This window comes from Balaenoptera musculus, chromosome 13 (genome assembly GCF_009873245.2).
Source record: "Balaenoptera musculus isolate JJ_BM4_2016_0621 chromosome 13, mBalMus1.pri.v3, whole genome shotgun sequence".
Taxonomy (NCBI): Eukaryota; Metazoa; Chordata; class Mammalia; order Artiodactyla; family Balaenopteridae; genus Balaenoptera; species Balaenoptera musculus.
The window spans coordinates 74,576,103-74,599,850 of record NC_045797.1 but is presented as its reverse complement, the minus strand read 5'-3'; the positions used below and the strand labels follow the sequence as shown (position 1 = coordinate 74,599,850).

Sequence of the window (23,748 nt, the reverse complement as noted above, 5' to 3'; positions counted from 1 at the left end):
CCAACAACTCCTTAGTTAAGCTGCTTAATGCGACAACTAACCATGTTCATACTTCATCCATCTCTGTAACTTTAAACTTCCCAGCACAGTGACCAGCCTGGAGTAGGATTTCAGAGTCTTTGGGAATGAACAATTTATCAGGGGTTGGAGTTGGTGCTCTCAGCCACAGGGAGCTCCAGAGCACCAGTAGGAAACCTCCGAGAAACTCGGTGCACTAGTGCCAGCATCTCCAAAGGTCTAGTCCCACCCCGCCTCCCCACCCCCAGCCCACTGCAGCCACTGGGCGTTCAGGAGAGAGGATTTCAAGAAGGCTGGGCAGCACGGTGAGTGCTGGGTGTCAGGGACACCCACATGCTGGCAGTAGCGACCCCAACCTGAACACACTGGGCAAGTCATGAGTGTGTGGTCACTGCTGTTAGGATGACCCGGGTTTTTGGTTCTTTGGCCCATGATATTAGATGCTAGAATAACACTATCCTTCAATAAATAGTACAGTTAACTGCTCCTGTGTCATCAAGAAATCCTGGAGGGAGCCAGACAATGAGTGCACTGAGTCACAGGTCCAGAACCAATTGTCTTGATAGGGAAAATGTGTGCTATGGAAAGAAGGCAGCAAATGGCTTCAAATGTAGTCCATGCTCCAGCCTTAGAATCGGGTTTTCCTCAGGGTGTTGCCGTGTCTGCGTGTGTGTGTGTGGGGGGGGGCGGGGGAGAGGGAGAGGGAGAGGGAGAGAGAGAGAGAGAGAGAGAGAGAGAGAGAGAGAGAGAGAGAGAGAGAGAGAGAGAGAGAGAGAGAGAGACAGAGAAGGAAGTCCCAAAGCTGTGGGCTCAATCTGTGCTTCCAGGGATGTTTCGAGGCTAACCTTCCTAAAGTCCATGTGACCTGCGACACGACTTTAACTCCTGAGCCTGAGCCTTCGGCGCTGTCCCAGATGCCTGCTGTGCCTTAACGGTGCCTTAATGGTGGAACCACACCAAGTCGTGCAGGGCAGGATGTACCTGATAGCTCATCAGTGCAGAGATCAAGTTTCTGTGAGAACGCCCTGGTGGCAAAGGTTCCCTTCAAGCGCAGTAGCTCACGAATACAAATGTGGCAAGTCTCAGATTACAGGCTGTTCTGCTGCCTGTCTCTTACCTTTCCTGGCCTACAGTTGCTGTGCATAGTGACTGGCCAGGGTTAGGGCTGAGGGAAGATGACGCAAGGGGAGAGAAAGCCAGGCTCTGCTTGCTGAGAGCTGGTAGCTGGGGTCAGCTAGGCAGGCAGGAGCTCATGGGCACAGGAGACTGGCCAAGATGTCGACCCTATTTGCATGGTGCCGCCCCTGTAAGTCCCTGTCTCTAGGGTTTGCTCTCAGTGGACTTACCAGAAATCTTCCCGAAAATCTCAGTTCCACCCCCATCCTGTGACATTCTGTTACTGAAGAGTAATTATTACCTGGTGTGACATTTAAATATTCTCAATACTCTCTAGTTACTTTTGGTCATTCTCCTTTCCTGATTAGGTCCTCGAGAGTAAGATGTCTGTAGGCACCGCCCCATGGGGCTGAGCAGGTGTAGAAATCAAGAAATACTGGCTTGAGTGAGTTAAGAATCTAACTATTGAATTATTAAAGAAGAAACAAGGCTGAGTCCAAATAATTTTATAAACATTCGAGTGGAGAGGGCATGCAGTCTCCTCAGCATTTTTCACACTTTTTGAAAGTGACCTATAGTAAGAAATTACTTTCCCATTCTAACACAGTACATGCACACACACACACGAGACAAAAGTTACCTGAAACTTACCCTTACTACATGTGATATACTCTGATTTTTTCTATTCTGTTCCATTTCAATAAAAAAAAAAAAGAAAAAAAGAAAAAAACTGGTCACCACCCATTAAACAGATTTTATGATCCACCAATGGGTGCCAACTTGTTGTTTGCAAAACATTGGCTTACTTCATGGGATTATATTAAACCTGACAAAGAACCCTGCTCTGCTTTGCACTCCTCACTAAAAACCATAAAAATATTTTCTATTCATACATAATTTACAAACATTTCTTAAATAGGTTTCACTGTGTTTCACAGCTAACAAGTGGTGGAATTTAGAGCCACAGCCAGTCTTAAGATCCCAAATCGAGGGCTATTTCCACTTTATCATGTTGTACTCATGATCTGATTTGTGCCTGTCTAGCCGCCCCAACTTGGTTGTAAGTGCCCAAAGGACCAGGAATGTACCTAACACCATGCTGGCTGCCCCAGAGGTGCTCAATGGTAAACAGGTTGGTCAAAAGCCATGTTCTGGTTTTGACATTGTATTCTGGGCATTTTTGTGCCAAAACTTTTATAATGCTTTATGATCATACCTTGTAAAAGGTGTGATTATATTTCATGGATAGTATCATATCTATGATACTCTATGTGTCAATGGGTTGCACTGGAAAAGTTTCCCAAGCTTGTAGGGCTTTTTCAGTGAACAGGTAGGAGGGGATGAGAGAGGGACACTGTTTGTTTCCTACCTGTGCTTGAGCTTTCCCCAGAGTTCAAAGAGAAAATTCCAGAAAGGCCAATAAAAGCAACAGACAGCAAAGTCTTTGTTTCTGCTAGTTTTCCCAAACAGCTGGTTTTCCTCAGGCTGTAATATGTAGGCCTAGCTTCTACCAGACCCCGAACCCATGATAAATGGTAAACTATCAAGAATATGCCCCAATTTGCTGCTACTTTGGGGCTTTCCAGCTAAAATCCAATGTCCTTAGGGAAACACAAACATAACAACTGTCCTAAGGTATATACATATGTGTATGGGGAGGCATAAGAATTGTTAAGACTGAAGATTCACTAAATAATTGTCTGTTGAATGAATGAATGAATATGGATGAAAAAATCAAAGTGTGAACATATGCTATACATAGGTGGATATTCAGGATTTTTTACATGTTCTCATATAAAACTCGTTTCCTCAATGTCCTAGGAGCAGGAAATGTGACAATAACAGTCCTGGGGGTATCTGGATAGGAAAGGATGGGGGAGAAAAGAGTTGAGAGGAGAAAAGGGAAGGTAGGAATGGGAAAAAAGAATGCAAGGAAAACGTGGCTGGAATTGCAGGAAGAAGGCCCAGCAACACTGAATGTTGATCACATCTTTGTTAGTTCTAGAATCATCTTTATCTTACTTGCTACTCTGTATACTTTGTTGGACTCAAAGTACACATTTCATATGACGGAAAGTTCCCTTGTTTACTTATTCTTCCTGATCCAGCTTTAAATGGCTGTCTAACCATCTCAGTATGTTTCTTACAGCTGATATACTTGTGAGCTGAGGTAAGGAGTGGGAGAAAGCAGCGTCAAGGTGGCTTCCTAAATCCAGTTCATGCGAAAGAAACCTTTCCTAATATTAAATCAAGCGGAACCCTATCAGTAGGAGAAAAATAGGTGATGTTGCAATGACAAGACTCACCTCTCAACCTCATGATTGATAACGTTTGGGGGAAAGAACGATATTCTGTTCAAAAGTCAGGTCAAAAGCTTATCCACACATTGATTTCTCAATACAGGATCTGTAATGTCAAATAAAACAAAATCCCTTGTCCCAAATGAAGTCATTAGCAAATATCTCTTTGCTCTCCTGGGAATTCTGTTCTCTCACAACATCTTTCTGAATTATCACTTTGCATTGAGTTAAGAGTTTAAAAAATCTTTCAAATGAAGTATATGACCACAGAAGAAGCCAGTGGTTCTGAGGGCAGAAGGGAAGGCTGGTACTAACCTGGTGCCTGGGAGAAACATTAAGATCAAGAGTACAGCTATGGGAGCCAGACTGCCTGGATCTGAAATTGTTTCTGCCACAAGCAATGTAAGTTACACAACATTTCTATACCTCATATGTGAAAGTGAAATGAAATAGTTTTATTTCATAGGAATAAATAAGTTAATACAGGTGATGCACTTAAAACAGCGCCTGAATATAGCAGGTATTCATTAAGTCCTAGGTATTAATAGGATATAAAAAAAGAAATATTCATTTGCTAAATTTGCAATTTATTTTGGTAGGTTTTTTCCTCATTTTAATAAGGGCCAGTGGTTTTAAGAATCTTGGAATGATAGATCTGAAAGGAATGTTTATTTTACAGAAATGTAAAAAGGCCACACAGCTACCTAGCGGTACATTCAGGACTAGAAACCCGACTTCCTGATTCTAAACCATCCTCCACTGTATACACTCTTTCTCTGGAGGAGGATGTCCAGGACCAAGAAAGTTCTATCAGGACAATAATAACAGCCAGAACTGCCGTACCTCCTTCAAGGGCTCCCTTGTCAATCTAATGACAATCTTAAGTTCATTCATTCTTTCATTCACTCACTCACTCACGCATTCATTCTTTCATTCACTCATTCATTCTGGTTCATTCATTCTTTCATTCACTCACTCACGCATCGCTGAGTTAAGCTATCCATGGAAGGTACAGAAAAGTAAAACACAGTCTTTGTCCTTAAAAGACTTCAACTGAAATTGGAGCAACAAAATAGGCAGAAATAAAATGATACAATAATACTAACATTTATATAATATGAAAAGTATTAGAGAGGTTAGTCATCTTTTGTTATATAACCAATCAGAAGTCCAGTAAAAGAGTTTATGATAAGTTAGTACATTTATGAATGGCTAAAATAAATGAAGCCAAGCGGGTCTACTATGAGCTGGGCTGTGTTTAATGTTTGCTGTAGCTGTAGGTACCAGAGGCTTCAAATCTCTATAGTGCCTTTGTTTTTGTCTCCCCTGCTGTCCAGGGGATACCCTAATAAGTCCTCCTTAGGTAGAGTCTGTATTTTGCAGCCGTTTCAGCTGTAATCCACTGCTATATTAGAGCCCTGTTTGTGTGGTGGTGAGGTGTCTGGGCGGGAAAGCATTCTACAGTTTTATAGTTAAATATCAGTGTTTTAGTGTGCTTGGGTCCCTGGTATGCGACCTTCACAACTGTTTCATAGACCCCACCCCGTTAGGGGCTGGAGGCAGGGCAGTGTACTTCTCCCAAGCTGAATAAGGCTCTGGAAAAATCTTGCCCCTGGAGAGTAGGGCTTTGTTATGGAAAACATCTAGATTTATTTCAAAAGAAGAAAACTCCACCACCTGTCAGAGCCATGAGGTTATCTTTCTTGGTTCTTCACTGTGAGGACCTGGTGGGTTTCCTGGAGGTAAAGCCCATGAAAGCATGAGTGACCCCTAAGGTCACAGACTCCAGGATTCTGTCACTCTCACACTAGTCCACACTCAGCTCCAGCAATTTGTCAAAATTACCGCAAAAGTGTTCCTATCAATGTAGGGCTCCAGTGACTTCCACTCCAGGTAAGAAGACCTCAATGACTCTCTGACTCTACTGTCTGTCCAGATTTTGGGGTGGTTGTTTGCCCTGCTACCTCAGCTTCATGAGTCCAAGACCAGTCACTGATTGTTAGGGGTTTTTTCCCCCCACTTTTATTGGGTAAGATTGTGAGTGTTTTACATGTAGGACTGAAACCTAAAGATCCAACTTCATTTTTTACATTTGGATATGCAGTTATACCAGCACCATTTGTTGAAAAGACTAGTCTTTCCTCATTGAATCTTTTGGCATCCTCGTCACAAATCCTTTGACCATAAATGTGGGAGTTTATTTCTGGACTTTCAATTCTGTTCTCAATCGATCCATATGTCTCCTTTTATGACCGTATGACACTGTCTTGATTACAGTAGCTTTGTAGTAAGTTTTGAAATTGGGAAGTGTGAGTCCTCCAAATCCATTATTCTTTTTCAAGATTGTTTTGGTTATTCTAGTTCCCTTGCATTTCCATATGAATTTTAGAATTAGCTTGTCATTTTGTGCAAAGAACCCACTTGGGATTTTGAAATAAATTGCATTGAATCTTTAGATCAATTTGGAAAGTTTTGCTATCTTAACAATATTAAGTCTTCCAGTTCTTAAATATGGGATGTCTTTCCACTTATGTAGGTCTTCCTTCTCTCAATGATTTTAGGTGTACAAATATTACACTTTTGTTACATTTATTCCTGAATATTTTATTCTTTTAATGCTATTATAATTGGAATTGTTTTTCCTAAGTTTCATTTTTGGATTGTTCATTGCTAGGGTATTAAGATAATTGATTTTTGCATGTTGACTTCATATCCTGCAAACCTTGCTGACCTTGTTTATTAGTTCTTATGATGTTGGAGTATTTCTTTTAGGATGATCATTTATAATTTCTCTATAGTCCAGTGAAACTGGGATTAAAAATGCCCATAAGACTTATCAATTAGAACCACTGTTATACTAAGAAAGCACACTCTTAATAAGATGGTGATGATAAACAGTAGTTAGAATGAGTCATGCAGTCCAGAGGGCTTGTATTTATTATGGGCCTGACATGAGCATGTTTACAGGCTGAAGAGAAGGAGCAAGTGGGAAGAGTTTATTTGGAAAAAGAAGGAGATGACTGACACAGAAAGTGTCAAAGAAGTCAGAAGGGGGTGGACTTAAGGTTGACCTTGTTTTCTTAGACTTTGAGATATGATATGAATGAGAATATTGGCTAGAATTTACATTAAAACTGCTGAATAAAAACAAGACATGATAGAGAGTATGCTTGATGATGATTTCAATTTCTCCATGACATAGGTGCTCAGGTGATCTCCTGGGGGAGGGATCTGAGGGAGAATGGCGAAGGTCCAGGACAACTGTTCAGGAGCTTAGAGAGCAGTCTGACCAAGGGCAGATGAAAGGGTTAATAGGTGTTAAGGGACCAACTGAGGCTAAATTACAAAAATGGTTGTCAGGTTGATTTGTAGGATTTCTCTAGTCATGTGTGCACAAGAATAAAGATAATAGTAGGCAGCAATGTTGTGCTGATCTTGGGCTGGAGATTTACTGTCCAGGTGCTGTTGTGGTGAAGGTAGACTAACAAAAACACATCAAAGATACTGGTGAAAAAATAACTAAGACAACCAATCATGTTATAACAGTTTACGTTGGCAAGGAAGCCTTAGAGAGTCCTCACAGACTGGGAAAAAAATTATGGGGTCAAAGAACTGGAGGTCGCTCTGAAGTTGAAAGTAGGTACAGTGGGAGTGAAGGCACAAGAGAAGTAAAAGGATAAGACATTAAGACTCATAGAGGGATAGTGCAGATCAGAATTTTGGATGTGGTGCAGTTCCAGGTGATGATAAGATTTTAGGTGTGACTTGGCTAAAGTAGAGTGGATGTGAAAGCCACTGGAATTAAGAAAGTCCGAGTGTACGTTTCTGGATGGCTCATCTACATGACCTTGATGTCACCCAGAATTAATGACAGTAACTGGGGTAGAAAGAAAGATCCAGGCACTGTATTTGCCAGTTAACGAAGGGGAGTATCTGGGAAGTTGGTAGATGACAGTAATAAAGTGAGGCAGAGGTTGGTAAACCCATCTTACCTTAGGGAATCAAGAGCTTGCACTGAACATACCCGAGGGTTATAAAGCTCTCCGTAATCATAGTGGCTCATTCTGGGATGGTTCTTAAGGTGGGGAAGCATCCTGAGGGAATATTTGGGATGAAGCAGGGAGGCAGCCCATATCTGTATTAGAAAACTCAGCCTGGTTGTTCCGATACAACCATCAGGAGGTGTTATTTCCCACTGTTCTTCTCTTCCCAGTGAGAACTGCTGCTTTAAGGATGGCTACAGAAATCTAGGAAGAATTCCTGAGGAGCATATGGCTTCTATCCTATTCATACTCCTGTGCTTGCTACTTATGACTATATACAGACATGAATCTAGATTTCTGAGAGATCTTTCCAAGGAAAAACACACATATTTTTCATAATTTTGTTTATTTTGATACGAAATAGCATAAATGCATACATTCATTTTTATAACAGGTGTTATTTACAGTGAAATGAACAGATCTTAAATGCACAGTTTGGTGAGTTTTGACAAATGCATAAGCCCTCACCTTTATCAGGCTATAGAATATTTCCATTACTCTAGAAAGTTCCCTGGTGACCCTTCCCACTCAATTCCTGCCCTACTTGATGCAACCACAGTGCTGATTTCTATCATCACAGGTTAGTTTGTCTATTTTAGAACTTCATTTTAATGGAAACACATTGGTATTCTTTTGTGTCTGGCTTCTTTTGTTCATCATAACAAGGTTTAAAGTTAGAATTGGGTATTAAAGCAAGTCATTCTAATAGAAAATTCTCATGATTACGAAAGGTGACTGAATTCAGACCAGAATGAAGGCAGATGTGTAAAAGAATCGTGGTGTATTTCCACCTCCTGGATAGTTTGCCAAGAAAGCCAAGACATATTTAGTTATGTACTGCAGGAACTATCCTGTGGCCAAAGCCCACTTGGCTTTGTGTCCCCATCACCCCTTCCCCTTCTGAACTCTTTACTGTCTCTGAAATGAATCAGTGAGGAAAGGGTTCCTTTCCATACCTCTGAGAGGGATAGAAAACCTGCTCTGTACTTGGTAGTATGATCCTGCTCCTGTCTCAGGGCTTAAAAAGAAAACCCTGAAATATGTTCTCCAAGTTAAAAATGAAATTTCAGCTTAAACATGAAATCCTAGGATAGATTTCTTAACATCTGTTTCAATAGAAACCACAGTCTGAGTATTTTTTCCTTCCTCAAAATTGTGCCTAGGTATGTGGAGGGTCTGTGGACTGAATGCTTGTGTCTCTCCAAATTCATAAGTTGGAGCCCTAACACCCCAATTCAATGGTATTTGGAGGTGAGGCTTTTTGGAGGTAATTAGTGTTAGATGAGGTCAGGAGGGTGGGGCCCCCATGATGGGATTAGTGACCTTATAAGAAGAGATACCAAAGAGCACCTCCTTCCCCTGGACACACAAAGAAGAGGTCATGTGAGCACACAGCGAGATGCTGGCTGCCTACAAGCCAGGAGAAGAGGCCTTATAATGAAGCTACCTTGCTGGCACCTTTATCTGGGGCTTTCCAGGCTCCAGAACTGTGAGAAATAAATTTGTTTAAGCCACCCAGTCTACGGTATTTTGTTATGGCAGCCCAAGATGATTAAAACAGGGGGTAATATTTAGTAAGTACTAACTATATGCTAGGCATTGTATCACATTTACTCTTTGAAACAAAACTAGGAGGTAGGCATTAGTATCTCCACTTTTCCAGGGAGGAAAAGAAAACTCAGCATCACACAGCTACTAAGTGATGGTAGATATTATGAAATTGCCCCCTACTCCAAGGATGCTGCATCAATTTATTCTCTCACTAACAATCCCCATATACCTACCAACCTTGATAAATAACCACCAAGCCTTTAAAATCCTTGATAGCTCTGTATCACTGTAAGGTCTTGATCTCATTACTTCCTTTTTTGAGCTAATGGTTGAAAATGGAGATAGCTTCTAAAACTGGTAAAATATTGGCTTTGATGCTTCCTTATCAACATATACACTCTACATGAAGATTCTTGGGGAAACAGAAGGTTGCTGGGTACTGGTACAGATGGGTAACGGTGCCTTGGAAAGCAAAGATATGAAAAAACAAATTTAGGAGAGAGCTGCAGAGAGGAAGACTCTAGTTTTACCCTGTTTTATTGTCTACCTTATTCTAAGGGGGTTCTGAGCTCATAGGTGAGATCAGGGGAGCTGAAATTGCTTTGGAATTTAGTTATGTGTCCCTAATACACTGTAAATTTTGACTGAAGTCTGCCTACTGGGTGAGAAACTTAGCGTACTTAGAGCCTCACAAAATAGGGGTCTCAAAACACACAAAACAAATAAAAATACAACTGAAGGAAAGCTGAAGCTAGGACCCCACCCCGAATCATCCTTTCCCTCTTGCTTTCCCAGTAAGGAAAGTAGTAGTATCAGCCTGAGGCAGTGGTTATCATCATAATGCTGAAGGCTGTCTTGGATGGGTAGCTTCCACTAAGATAGGTAAAATATCAAGTTTACACAACTGGGAAGTGGCCAAGCCTGTATCTGAACCTGGTCTTTTTTTTTTTTTTTTTCCCCAATTTTCTTGTCATAACTGACAAATAAAATTGTAAGATATTTAAAGTGTACAACATGATGATTTGATATAGGTATATATTGTAAAAGGATTTCCACATAGTTAATTAACACATCCATCACCTCATATATTTTTATATGTTAAAATCTATCTATCTATCTATCTATACCTGGTGAGAACATTTAAATTCTACTCTCTTAGCAAATTTTAATTATACAGTATAGTGTTGTCAACTACAGTCACCATGTTGTACATTAATTAGATCCTTATTCATTTTATAGCTGAAAGTTTGTACCCTTGTACCAATGTCTACTTGTCCCCCCACCCTCCCCAGCCCCTAGTAACCCCTTTTCTACTTTTTTTTTCTATGAATTTGACTTTTTTTTAAAGATTCCACTTGTGATACCATGCAGTATTTGTCTTTCTCTAACTTATTTCACTTAGTATTATGCCCTCAAGTTCCATTCATGTTGCTACAAAAGGCAGGATTTCCCTTTTTCATGGCGGGATAATATTCTAGTATCTATCTATCTATCTATCTATCTATCTATCTATCTATCTATCTATCTATCTATCTATCTCACACCTTCTTTATCCATTCATCTGCTGATGAACACTTAGGCTGTTTCCATATATTTGCTATTGTGAATAATGCTGCAAAGAACATGGGGGTGCAGATAGCTCTTTGATATCCTATTTTCATTTTCTTTGGATATATACCCAGAAGTAGGATTGCTGGATCACATGGTAGTTCTATTTTTAATTTTTGAAGAACCCCCATACTGTTTTCCATAGTGGCTGCACAATTTACATTCCCATCAAGAGTGCACAAGGATTCCCGTTTCTACACATCCTTACCAACCTTAACTCTTGTCTTTATGAGGATAGCCATTGTGAGATGATTTATTGTGGTTTTGATTTGCATTTCACTGTTGATTACAGATGTTGAGCACCTTTTCATGTATCTGTTGACCATTTGTATAACTTCTTTGGAGAAACGTCTATTCAGTTCCTCTGCCCATTTTAAAGTCAGATCATTTGTTTTTGCTTTTGAGTTGTATGAGTTATTTACATATTTTGGATATTAACCCTTTATGGGACATATGATTTGAAAATATTTTCTTCCATTTCAGAGGTTGCCTTTTCATTTGGTTGACTGTTTCCTTTGCTGTGAAGAAGCTTTTTAGTTTGATGCAGTCCCACTTTTTAATTTTTGCTTTTGTTGCCTTTTCTTGTTGCCTGACATTTTCACTATTCTGGATAAATGTGCTTTGCTGACAAGTGAGTCAAAAGTTTGGTAACCTAATTATAGACTTTCTGGTGTGTGTGTGTGTGTGTGTGTGTGTGTGTGTGAGAGAGAGAGAGAGAGAGAGAGAGAGAGAGAGAGATGCACAGTGGGCAACATTTCTCTGATGGAACATGCTCATCAAGGACGGCCAGAAAATTTCTACTGTCTAGTCTATCAAGTAATGTTTAGTTAAAATCTTCTGTTTGAAAACATAAGCAATCAAGTTAGGCTAGTTTAAGTTACAAAGGACAACTTTATGGAAGAATACAGAGCAAACTTAAATAATTAGTCCTTAGGAATTTTGGGATCTCAATGGCAAGAATGTATAGACTTTTTGTTTAACATTCTACCACTAATACAACTCAACTACAAATTCCCAATCTCTGTGATTCTTAAGAGAGAGAATTAGATTACATAGCTGGATCAGGCATATGATCTGCACTGTATCTCTAGTCTTCACCTTCTACTTCCAGATGTTCTTTTCAGTCACAGACATCAGAGTGATTAGTGATCATCTAATTCAACTCCATTATTCAGATGATGAAACATGAGGGAAGTAAAGCCACAGTCAGTAGCAGAGGCAAGGATACCGCAGTATAAATCAAGAGACTCCAAGCCATATTTCCACTTCTGTCTCTTTTCACCCCCATTTCCTTAGACATCACTTTTGTCTTGACTTTTATTACCTCAGATCCAACACATTACAAGAGACTTCTAAGGATCTCTTAAGACTGTCCTTAAGGGTGTCCTCAGCCTGACTGATACTGAATCACTCTAAGAGATCTCACCAAAACAATTATGATTGTGCTATTCTTTTGATTTAACTCAAAATCTCCAATGGTTACCCACTGTCTATCGGCCAAATCCCTCATTATGAATGCTAGTTTGTGTGCCTGGGAAAAGTTCATAGGAAACTGGAGTGAGTTAACACCTATCCTTCTCAAACTACTCCAAAAATGCAGGGGAAGGCACACTTCTGAACTCAATGAGGTCACCATCATACTGATACCAAAACCAGACAAAAATACCACACAAAAAATAAAATTACAGGCCAATATCACAATATCAATGAACACAGATGCAAAAATCCTCAACAAAATACTAGTAAGCCAGCTTCAACAATACATTAAAAGGATCATACACCATGACCTAGTGAGATTTGTCCTAGGGATAATTTTCAGTACCCACAAATCAATCAATGTGATAGACCACGTGAACAAACTGAAGAATAAAAACCATATGATCATCTCAATAGATGCAGAAAAAGCTTCTGATAAAATTCAACATCCATTTATGATAAAAAATCTCCAGAAAGTGGGCATAGAGGGAACATACCTCAATATAATGAAGGCCATAAATGACAAACCCACAGCTAGCATCATACTCAACAGTGAAAAGCTGAAAGCATTCCCTCTAAGATCAGGAACAAGACAAGGATGCCCACTCTCACCACTTTTATTCAGCATAGTTTTGGAAGTACTAGCCACAGCAATCAGAGAATAAAAAAAAAAAAAGGAATCCAAATTGGAAAGGAAGAAGTAAAACTGTTACTATTTGCTGATGACATATCATTACATATAGAAAATCCTAAAGATGCCATCAGAAAACTACTAGAGCTCATCAGTGAATTTGGTAAAGTAGCAGGATACATAATTAATATAAAGAAATCTGTTGCAGTTTTATACACTAACAATGAAGCATCAGAAAGAGAAATTAAGGAAACAATCCCATTTACCATCACATAAAAAAGAATAAGATACCTAGGAATAAACCTACCTAAGGAGGCAAAAGACCTGTACTCTGAAGACTATAAGATGCTGATGAAAGAAATCGAAGTTGACACAAACAGATGGAAAGATATACTGTGTTCTTGGACTGGAACAATCAATACTGTTAAAATGACCATACTGCCCAAGGCAATCTACAGATTCAGTGCAATCTCTATCAATTTACCCATGGCATTTCTCACAGAACTAGAAAAAAAAAATTCTAAAATTTGTATGGAAACACAAAAGACCTCAAACACCCAAAACAATCTTGAGAAAGAAGAATGGAGCTGGAGGAATCATGCCCTCTGGCTTCAGACTATACTATAAAGCTACTGTAATCAAACCAGTATGGTACTGGCACAAAACCAGTTCACACAGATCCATGAACAGGATAGAAAGCCCAGAAATAAACCCACACACTTATGGTCAATTAATTTATGACAAAGGAGGCTAGAATATACAATGGAGAAAAGACAGTCTGTCCAATAAGTGATGCTGGGAAAACTGCACAGTTACCTGTAAAAGAAAGAAATTAGAAAATTTTCTAATACCACATACAAAAATAAACTCAAAATGGATTAAAGACCTAAATGTAAGACCGAATACTATAAAACTCCTAGAGGAAAACGTAGGCAGAACACTCTTTGACATAAATCGCAGCAGTATTTTCTTGTATCTGCCTCTTAGAGTAATGGAAACAAAAGCAAAAATAAACAAATAGGACCTATTTAAACTTTAAAGCTTCTGCACAGCAAAGGAAACCATTAACAAAATGAAAAGACAACCTATGGAATGGGAGAAAATATTTGCAAATGATGCCACCAACAAGGGCTTAATTTCCAAAATACACAAACAGCTTATACAGCTCATTATCAAAAAAAAGCAAACAACCCAATCAAAAAATGGGCAGAAGCCCTAAATAGACATGTCTCCAAAGAAGACATACAGATGGTGAACAGGCACATGAAAAGATGCTCAACACCACTAATTATTAGAGAAATGCATATCAAAACTACAATGAGGTAGCACCTCACATCGGTCATAATGGCCATCATCATAGCAGCACTATTTACAATAGCCAAGACATGGAAACAACCTAAATGTCCGTCGACAGACGAATGGATAAAGATGTGCTATATATATATACAATGGAATATTACTCAGCCATAAAAAAGAATGAAATAATGCCATCTGCAACAACATGAATGGACCTAGAGATTATCATACCAAGTGAAATAAGACAGACAGAGAAAGATAAACATCATATGATATCACTTTTATATGGAATCTAAAAATTATACAAATGAACTTATTTATAAAACAGAAATAGACTCACAGACATAGAAAACAAACTTCTGGTTACCAAAAGGGAAAGGGGGAGGAGGAATAAATTAGGAGTTTGGGATTAACAGATACACACTACTGTATACAAAATAGATAAACAACAAGGACCTACTGCATAGCAGGGAACTATATTCAGTATCATGTATCAGTAGTAACCTATAATGGAAAAGAACCTGAAAAAGAATACACACACACGCGCACACACACACAACTGAATCACTTTGCTATATACCTGAGTCTAACAAAACATTGAAGATCAATTACTTTAATTAAAAAAAGAAATTTGAGGGCTTCCCTGGTGGCGCAGTGGTTAAGAATCCACCTGCCAATGCAGGGGACACGGGTTCGAGCCCTGGTCCAGGAAGATCCCACATGCTGCGGAGCAACTGAGCCCGTGCGCCACAACTACGGAGCCTGCATGCCACAACTGCTGAAGCCCGTGCACCACAACTACTGAAGCCCGTGAGCCTGGAGCCCGTGCTCCGCAACGAGAAGCCACTGCAGTGAGAAGCCCACGCACCGCAGTGAAGAGTAGCCCCCGCTCTCCACAACTAGAGAAAAGCCCACGCACAGCAATGAAGACCCAACGCAGCCAAAAATAAAATAAATAAGAAAAAAAAAAAAGAAATTGGAGGGATTCTTGGGACCTAATTTCTCTGAAAATAAGATTAACAGGTTAATTAAACACCAGATGATCTCTGATGTCCCACCCAAGCCAAACTTTTCAAGACCCTATACCATATGTCTTCAAATTACCTTCCAAGCCTCATCTTCTCTAACTCAATATAAACCAGTCTTTATTCTTTCATATGTTCATATATTTTCACTATTAGAAATACATTTTTATATCACCTCAGAAAAAGTAAAATTCAACACTTAAGAGCTCAAGAGCAATGAAATGTTTTTCTTCTCTTCAAATGAATTTACTAATTCAGCTCTTCATGTTCCAGAAATTGTCACTGATTTGGTAATTTGTTGAAAACATTTATATACAAATATTCCACTAAAACATAACATCTACAGACACCAAGAAGTTTATTCAGCCAAATATGTAATCTTAGAATAAAATACTCTGAATACACACAAATGAGTAAGACATAAGAATATAATAAAATAGCATTTATGCTGGAGGGGTTTGATGATATATGCCCCTAGAGATAAAATTTCATTAGAATTACCTTCTCTCCACCTTCTTTTATTTCAAAGACTTTTTGTACAGCACATTGCTTTTATGTTGGGAGTTTACCACTAAATTTAACTTTTTTACAATCTTAATTACTTTATTATTTCTTTTTCCAAAACCATTTGAAATACTGGAATAAAATCAGTCATTGCCAAGTTTTATGAAAATATATATCAAATTCTAAACTCTCCTACTCTTCTCAATGGTGTTACCCTAGAGAGCTGCTTTCTCCATAGTCATTCTTTTCAACACCAACATTTTTTTTTCATTATTTCTGAGATATACATTTTAAAGTAATAACTAGAATTATGACTTATAACATTATACCAGAACATATAAGATTTTTAGAAATTTCATGTAATGTCTGAAACATTTACATTAACATATTTCCATACAAATAACCCAATGAAACTTTAGTATTAGTTGTTTTGTTTGTTTTTTTATACTGCAGGTTCTTATTAGTCATCAATTTTATACACATCAGACAACACCAACATTTTTATTCACTTTATCGTTTTAAAGAAAATCTTTCTATAATGAGGACATCCTCCTCAGAGAATAATAAACAGAGCTCAGTATTTTCTTTATGATTAAAGGTTATCCTTAACCTTTTCCTTTCATTTCAGAATAATTTATTGAGCATACATTGAACAAATTGCTGGAGATGCTACTACACTCATTCTGTGTAGGACCTAAGTACAAGAAGACATGCTCAGGGCATATTTAGGATGGCGGGACACAAGTGGGTTGCTGGCCTGGAGATGGAAAAGTGTTATAAATGCATCATAACTGGAGTGTCTTCATGTTTTTTCATTTTTGTTCCACACATACCCTTCAAACTAATGCTAAATCTCCCACTTATGTCCCTCTTTATTCATTACCAGATGTTCATTCTCTTTTCACCCTCAAAAACAAATTTACAAGATAAACGGGCTAATGGTATCCTTCTCATATGGTGGGCAAAAAAAAATCTAGGCCATAAGGCTACGTGCTTGCCTGGACCCTGCAATATGTAGCTAGCTGAAGGGAGGATATATTTTCTTCTAACTCGTAGCTTAACTCCTTGGTTTCTTTCATAATTTTGTCCAATCTTCCCACAAAGTAGGAGAGGACTCAGTAGTTCTGAGTAGGAATGGAACTATGGTGAAAAGTAATGCATCTACAATGAAATCTATCAGTTTCTTTCAAAAAATAAGTTTGCAAATCTCCACACAGATGGGGTAGCTGGAGCACAGAACTCTGACTTTCAGCCCTGAAATCCACTTTCCCCTAAGTGGTTTCTTCCTGCCCTGTTATACTAGCCCAAGCAGGTATCCAGACCACTTTCTTATTTCTCCACAGCACAGCTGAGAAATGATTTTTCCAATTTTTTTTTTTTTGGCTGTGTTGGGTCTTCGTTGCTGCGCGCGGGCTTTCTCTAGTTGCGGCGAGCAGGGGCTACTCTTCGTTGCGGTGCGTGGGCTTCTCACTGCGGTGGCTTTTCTTGTTGTGGAGCACAGGTTCTAGGCGTGCAGGCTTCAGTAGTTGTGGCTCGTGGGCTCTAGAGTGCAGGCTCAGTAGTTGTGGTGCATGGGCTTAGTTGCTCTGCGGCATGTGGGCTCTTCCCGGACAAGGGCTCGAGCCGGTGTTCTCTGCATTGGCAGGCAGATTCTTAACCACTGCGCCACCAGGGAAGCCCCAATTTTTTCTTTTAACACTGACTCATTTATTCAGATTTTCTACTCCATCTTAGGTCAACTTTAATCATTTGTATTGTAGGAAATGTATCCATTTCATCTATGTTTTCAGGTGGATTTGTACAAAGTTGTTATAGTATTCTCATAATTTTCTTTTATCTTTCACATATTTGTGTCTATGACCTTTCACTCATTCCTCATGTTTTTTTGTGATCTCTTTTTGTTCCTTGGTCAATCTTGCCAAAGGTTTTATTTTATCCAGTTAACAACAAAAATAAAAAATGGGGAAATTCTGTGGGGCTGATAAACTCCATCCATTCAATATCTATGTATTATGCACTCTATGCCAGGCACTGATCTATGGCTAAATGTTGCTGATTGGTGGGGTGACCACATGACCCAATTTATGCCTATTTTCAGCTGTAATAATTAACAGTGCTCTCTTACTCTCTTTTACTAAGTGTCCAAGATTGTAAAATAAGTTACATGATCAACCCACTGATGGTTCAAATAAAATTAAAGTTGAAATATACACATGGTGGTCTTTACAAGATATGTTTTGGTGAAGTGCTGAAGACAGAAGCCTGATTAGGTTTTTTTTTTTTTTCTTCTTTTTTTTTAAATGGAGAACGACTGGAGACAGTGAGAATAAGCAATTATTTTGAAGAATTTTGCTACAGGAGACAGGAGAAATGAGGTAGGAGGAAGAGGAAATGGACTTATCTATTTGCTATTTCATCTGTTTCTGCTTTAATTATTTTTATTTCTTCTTTCTATGGGCTTGTTTGGGTTATTTATTTCCTAGCTTCTTAGGTTAGTGTGTAATGCTTTTGAAGCCATGAAAAAACATATAAGTTCTGATATGGAGTGCTTTCATTTTCATGAATTTATAAATAATTTTAAACTACAATTTTCACATTCTCTTTAACCAATAAATTATTTAGAAGTGACTTAAAATATCTAGATGCCTGGATTAACTTTTTAAAAAATTAAAAAAAACTTTAATATACTGGGGTTGGTTAAGTGGTCTATATATCTCTATATTTCATTTTTTTCCCTAACTGTAATTTCTTTGTGACATTCTATACGACCAATTTTTGTAAATGTTGACTGAGTAAATGAACAAGTTGCATATTCTCTATTGGATGTGAATTCTATTCATATATATTAGCATGAATTTATTTATTACATTATTTAAATATTCTATATTTTTATTCATAGTCCATCATAGTGGGAGACTTTAACATACCTCTATGATGTGGATTTTCTAATTTCCATCTGTGATTTTATCAATTTTCCTTGTATTTCCAAATGATGTTAGGGGCATTTAAGTTTATGATTATTATTGCTTCTTGGTGAATTATTTAACCATGCAAAATGTCCTTTATTAAACTTTTAATGTTTTTGACTTTCAATTCTACCTTGTCTGGTATTGATGGTGCTATTGCCACCTTTCTGTTAGTACTTGCTAGGGATATGTTTTCAAACTTTGAGTTATCACAGTTTTGGCTTTCTCTAGTAACCTGCACATAGCTGGATTCTTAAAAGTCCAAACTATTTTCCCTTTAATGAAACAAACATAGGCAATTCATATTTACTGTTACATTTGATACACTTAGACCTATTCCTGCCGCCTTATTTTGTGTTTTCAATTTACCATCCTTTTTCTCATGCTTGCATTTCTTCTTCCCAGCCTTTTCATGGATTAGTGGAATTTTCTTTGTTCCTCTTTTCATTTACTGGTTTGAAAATCATACGTATTCTATTTTTATTTTTCTAGTAGTTACACTTAAGCTTTTATCATAAGTGGTTAGATTTATATTTTTCTAATAGTGTCTGAAGTTAATCGCTACCCATTGATTCCTTTTGATGAATCTTAGAATGCTTTTATTTTCCTAAATTCTTCATCAGCACCTTTGCCCCCATCTTCCCACATCCCATGTTGACATAATCTGAAATCTTGGCACAGTATTGCTTTTTAAAAGTAATTTTATAATCATATCTATAGAATGGCTTTATTACTTTTTTTGCTAACTATTGCAGTTCATTGTTAAGTTCTGGATTGACTTTTTTGGGGGGTATATTCTCTAGTAGTTCTTTCAGCTTTCAGGGAGAATCTGCTGGGTTGTTAAAATTTGAATTCTTGGATATTTGAAAGAATCTTATTTCATTCTCACATTTCAATGATATCATGGCTGAACACAGAAATTTAGATTTGAACTTCTTTTCCTTTACCAAACTAAAAATATAGTCCAATGTCTTTTTTCATCCAATATGGTTGATGACACATCTAATGCCAAATCTGATTAGAATTACTTTGAACAGTCTTTTTCTCACCCTCTCTGGAGGCTGCAGCAGTTTGTCTTTATCCTTACAGCTTTTAGCATATTGACTATATTGACTAATGAAAGTTCTGAACTTGCATTACTTTTGTACATTGCCTTTTATTTTTGTTGTGTGTTTATCCTATTCTGTAGTTGGTGGACCATTTCAATCCTCAGATTTATATATTTCTTCAACTATAAGAAATTCCATCCTATTATTTCTTCAGATTTTACCTCTCTTCTATTCTCATTATTCTCTATTGGGTAGATCCTACGACTTGCAGAACTTTCTTCCATGTCTTAAGTTTTTATCTTTTTCTCGCCTTGTACTTCATCCCTAGGCTGTCTTCCAGATATCTAATTTCTTTTTTAGCTATGCGTATTCTTCTATCTAGTGCATTTTTAATTCCAATAATTATATTTTTTACTTCCAAGGTTTGTCTTTGGTTTGTTTTATAACAGACAGTTTCTGATTCATTATTGCGACATCATCCTATATCTGAAGACACTAATCACACTTGTTTTAAAGTCCTTTTCTTATCGCTCTATTAACTTTTGCATAGTTGTAATTCTGTTGGGTTGTTACCTATTTTTCACGGTGGCTGCGTGCCAGATGTTGGTGATTTTTGACTGTGGGTTCATCTTTGTGGTTTGGATCCCATGCTGGATCCTTTATACTTCTAGTCTTTCAGCCAGCCTTGGGGGAGGTGGACAAATAGCTACCGAGGTTTGTGCTCCCCACTGTTTTCAGTGAGAATGGGGAAAAGGTGGGATGTCTTCTGGATGGAATATCTTAGAGGCTGGTATTCCGGGCTCGGTCATTATCTCTGGGCATTGTCAGGCCCTGCCTCTCCTTCAGCATGGCTCCTGCCCAAAGACAGATCCGAATGGATGGAGAGGAGGGTGGGATGCACACGACACACTGTGGGTACCCCAACTCATTTTCCTGTCATTTGCATTGAACCACTCTTCTCTACTCCTGGCTTCTTTCACCTGTAGGCAGGAGGAATTCCTGGTGATTCTCCCATGTTCTGTGTAGTACTTTCCAAAGGGATCCAGCACAAATTCCAGGCTGCGATTACCCTCTTCAAACTTATCCTTTGTTCGTTTATTCTCAGGAATTTCTCATAATTTTCATTAGCCAAAATTTTCTCTTTGAATTTACAGAACAAGGTATATATTCCCATACTCAAAAAAGAAATCCAAGGCTTAGAGTAGAAGGATAGATGGGATTGGGGAAGGAGAGAACACTGCTGTGTGCAATTAGTTTCCCATCTGGAAGGCAAAAGCCTCCATTTTTACTTTGGGTTGTTTGTCTTTTTCTTATTGATTATTAGAGATATTAACCAACTTTCAGCTGTGTTGTAAATATTTGTTACATACGTCTTTTAATTTTGTTTAAGGTACCTTCTGATATACAGAAATTTTACATTTTTATGAGGTCAAATCTGTCCATTTTTTACTTTAAGATTTCTGGATGTTGTGTTATGCTCAAGAGGTCTTCCTAATCCATAATTAAAACCTATTTTACTATACAGTGCCTTTTACTATTTCATAGTTCAGTCTTTTGTGATTAGATATTTCATGTTTAGATACAGATCCAACAGGATTTTAATTTTGTGTTTGGTCTGAGATTTGGTATGTATCCTATTCTCCCCTTTCCAAGTGGAACTTTTTATTGCTGTTGTCCTTTTCTGCTCCACTAACTTGTGCTGGTGTGTGGGTGTGCAGGAGCAGTTAACATCTTTTAGTTCATAGGTCACCAAACCATAAAGAACTACATATTTGATTTGAAGTATTTGATGGAATGGACTGCACAGCAGTCAGAGTTCTTAAACTTTGAGATGAATGCAGTGACTGCATAAGATTTGGGGTCATCTCTCTTGGGGAGGAAATGAGTGTGAAGAAGGGTATGTAGATACAGGTAGCCAGAGAAGCTGACTGGGGCAGAGAGCACTAACTGTCCACAGAAACCACTTTGTAGTTTTCCCTTTGAGCGCACAGCTAGAATCCATTTTCCTGCCTCCCTCACAGTTGGGTACAGCCATGGGACTAAGTTCTCCCCAGGGTAATGTGAATGGTATTCGTGCCAGGCCCATGAAAAACTCTCCCTTGCACTCCTCCATCCTCCTTTCTGAGGCTGGATATAGAGGATGAGGTTCTAGGAGATGGGGCCACAAGATGCGAGGATTCTGAGTACCTGAAAGACTGTGTGTAGGGCTTGCTAACCAGAAACACTCACCTTGGACTATTACTTAAGTGAGAAATAAGCTTCTTTGGTATTTGCCCAAACTAAGGAGATTTAGGTTTCTACTAGATATGCCGTATCCAGTTAGGGAAGTTTCCTTCCATTCCTATTTTACCAAGAGACTTCCTTGTTTTAATCAGGAATGGGTGTTAAATTTTACTAAAACATTTCTGACATCTATCAAGGGTATCATAGAAATCTTATCCTTAAATCTCAAAATGTAATAAATTACAATTGATAGATTAAAACTCTCCAAATTCTTGATTGGCTTATAGTTTTCTTTTTTTATCCTATCTTTGTCCACTTTTGGCACTGAGTTTATACCAGATACAAATTGACAAGCTTTTCAGCTTTTTCTTTGGTCTTGAACAACTTATGTATCATGAGTCACTGGGGCCTGGTGTCTTTTTGAGAAATACGTTTTTTACTACAGTTCTAACTTCCTCTACGGTTACTGGTCTACTCAATTACTTACAAGTGAAACATCTTTCCACTCTGGAGTTTTCTGGGCCATAATTTTTCTAACTTATATCAAGTAAGTGAGTAAGCAACCAAGGCAAGCCCACATTCCTCTATGTTTGGTATTCTTGAGGTATAATTTTACCCATGTAAATCTTTTAGAATTTTAGTCTTATTGTGAATAAAAAGGAACCTGAATCCTTAGCGATAATCTATTTCTTTTTCTTAATACTAATTGGAAAAATGTACATATTGAACTTATCTATATTAAAACTTTTGAATTCTAAAATTATCACAAATATGAGAACTTAAGCAATAAAAACTGGCACACTTCTGTCTTTAAATGTTTTAGTGTCTATATGTGAGAAAGACATATCTTATTAATATGACATGGTGATTTATGTTTCTTGATTATCTGTATCTTTGGAATTAGCTGAATAGAAACTTAATATGACCATAAAATAACCATTATATGATTTGCTACAGAGATTTAAAGATTCATTTTATTTTGTTTTTTCCTAATCATCTTATTATTAAAACCAAAGTTACATATTTTTATGCACAGTGAATTCATTCATTAGGAGGCTATCTAATATCACCTCTGGTCTATATTATCACAGTTCAGAACATGGACTTTGGTGTCAACTTTTATTGGCTCTGTGACATTTGGCAAGTATCTTAACCTCTCTGTGCTCCAGCTTCCTCAAATGTAAAGTGAGGATAACTATGCTACCTACCTGATAGGATTTTCCCAAGGGTTAAGAGTTCAAAATGTAAAGTTATTAGAACATTCCTGGGGAAAATATCAGTACCGTGAAAGTTAGCTATTTTTATTATAATCTAGAAGCAATCACAGGTATCTCTACTGAAAACTTTTCTGCTGATTTTCTTCTCATTATTAGAGTGCCCTTAATGTTTAAGGGACATTATACAAATTGTCATAATCTTATCTTAAACCTAGTGTTGTAGGTATTATTATGCTCCATATGAGAAACTAAGAAAAGTGAAATAACTTTTCAAATTCACAAGGTGGTAAGTGGCAGAACTGGGATCCAAATCCAGGTCCGTCTGACACCAAAGTCTTGCTCTTTCCATTACATTACTCAGCCTGATGCCCCCATTCTCTGTAAAATTCACTACAATCACCTCTTTCTGCTATCACCAAACCAGAGCAAATTTTTTTTTTTCTGGTAGACTGAAAAGATTGTACTTATAGCAACAATGTAGTACCTCTGTACTGGCATTAAACTGTAGGTATCTGATGACATTAATGATTAACTCCTGATTCCCTCAGCTTAACCCAGATAATGTGTCAATCAATACTCAGCCTTTTGGTTTACTCTATGCCATGCCTCTCAGTTTCCAGTTTCAAATAGGCATTTAAGAATGCCTCTCTGTACTTCAGACAACACTAAAAGCTACAGTATTCAAAACAGCATGGTACTGGCACAAAAACAGACATATAGATCAA

General features: G+C 38.0%; 1 long non-coding RNA gene across 2 annotated transcripts in view; it reads left to right on the top strand.

The window, feature by feature from the left end:
• Positions 1–3,604: 3,604 nt before the first annotated feature.
• LOC118906382 overlaps positions 3,605–23,748 on the top strand; it is a 29,608-nt gene continuing 9,464 nt past the window's right edge. The window contains exons 1-3 of one of the 2 annotated variants that reach the window (XR_005022479.1): positions 3,605–3,836; positions 17,875–17,943; positions 22,898–22,946. This is a non-coding gene — a long non-coding RNA (uncharacterized LOC118906382). Of the gene's footprint in view, positions 3,837–17,874; positions 17,944–22,897; positions 22,947–23,748 lie in introns of those variants that run through there. The other variant, XR_005022478.1, reaches the window with a different exon arrangement.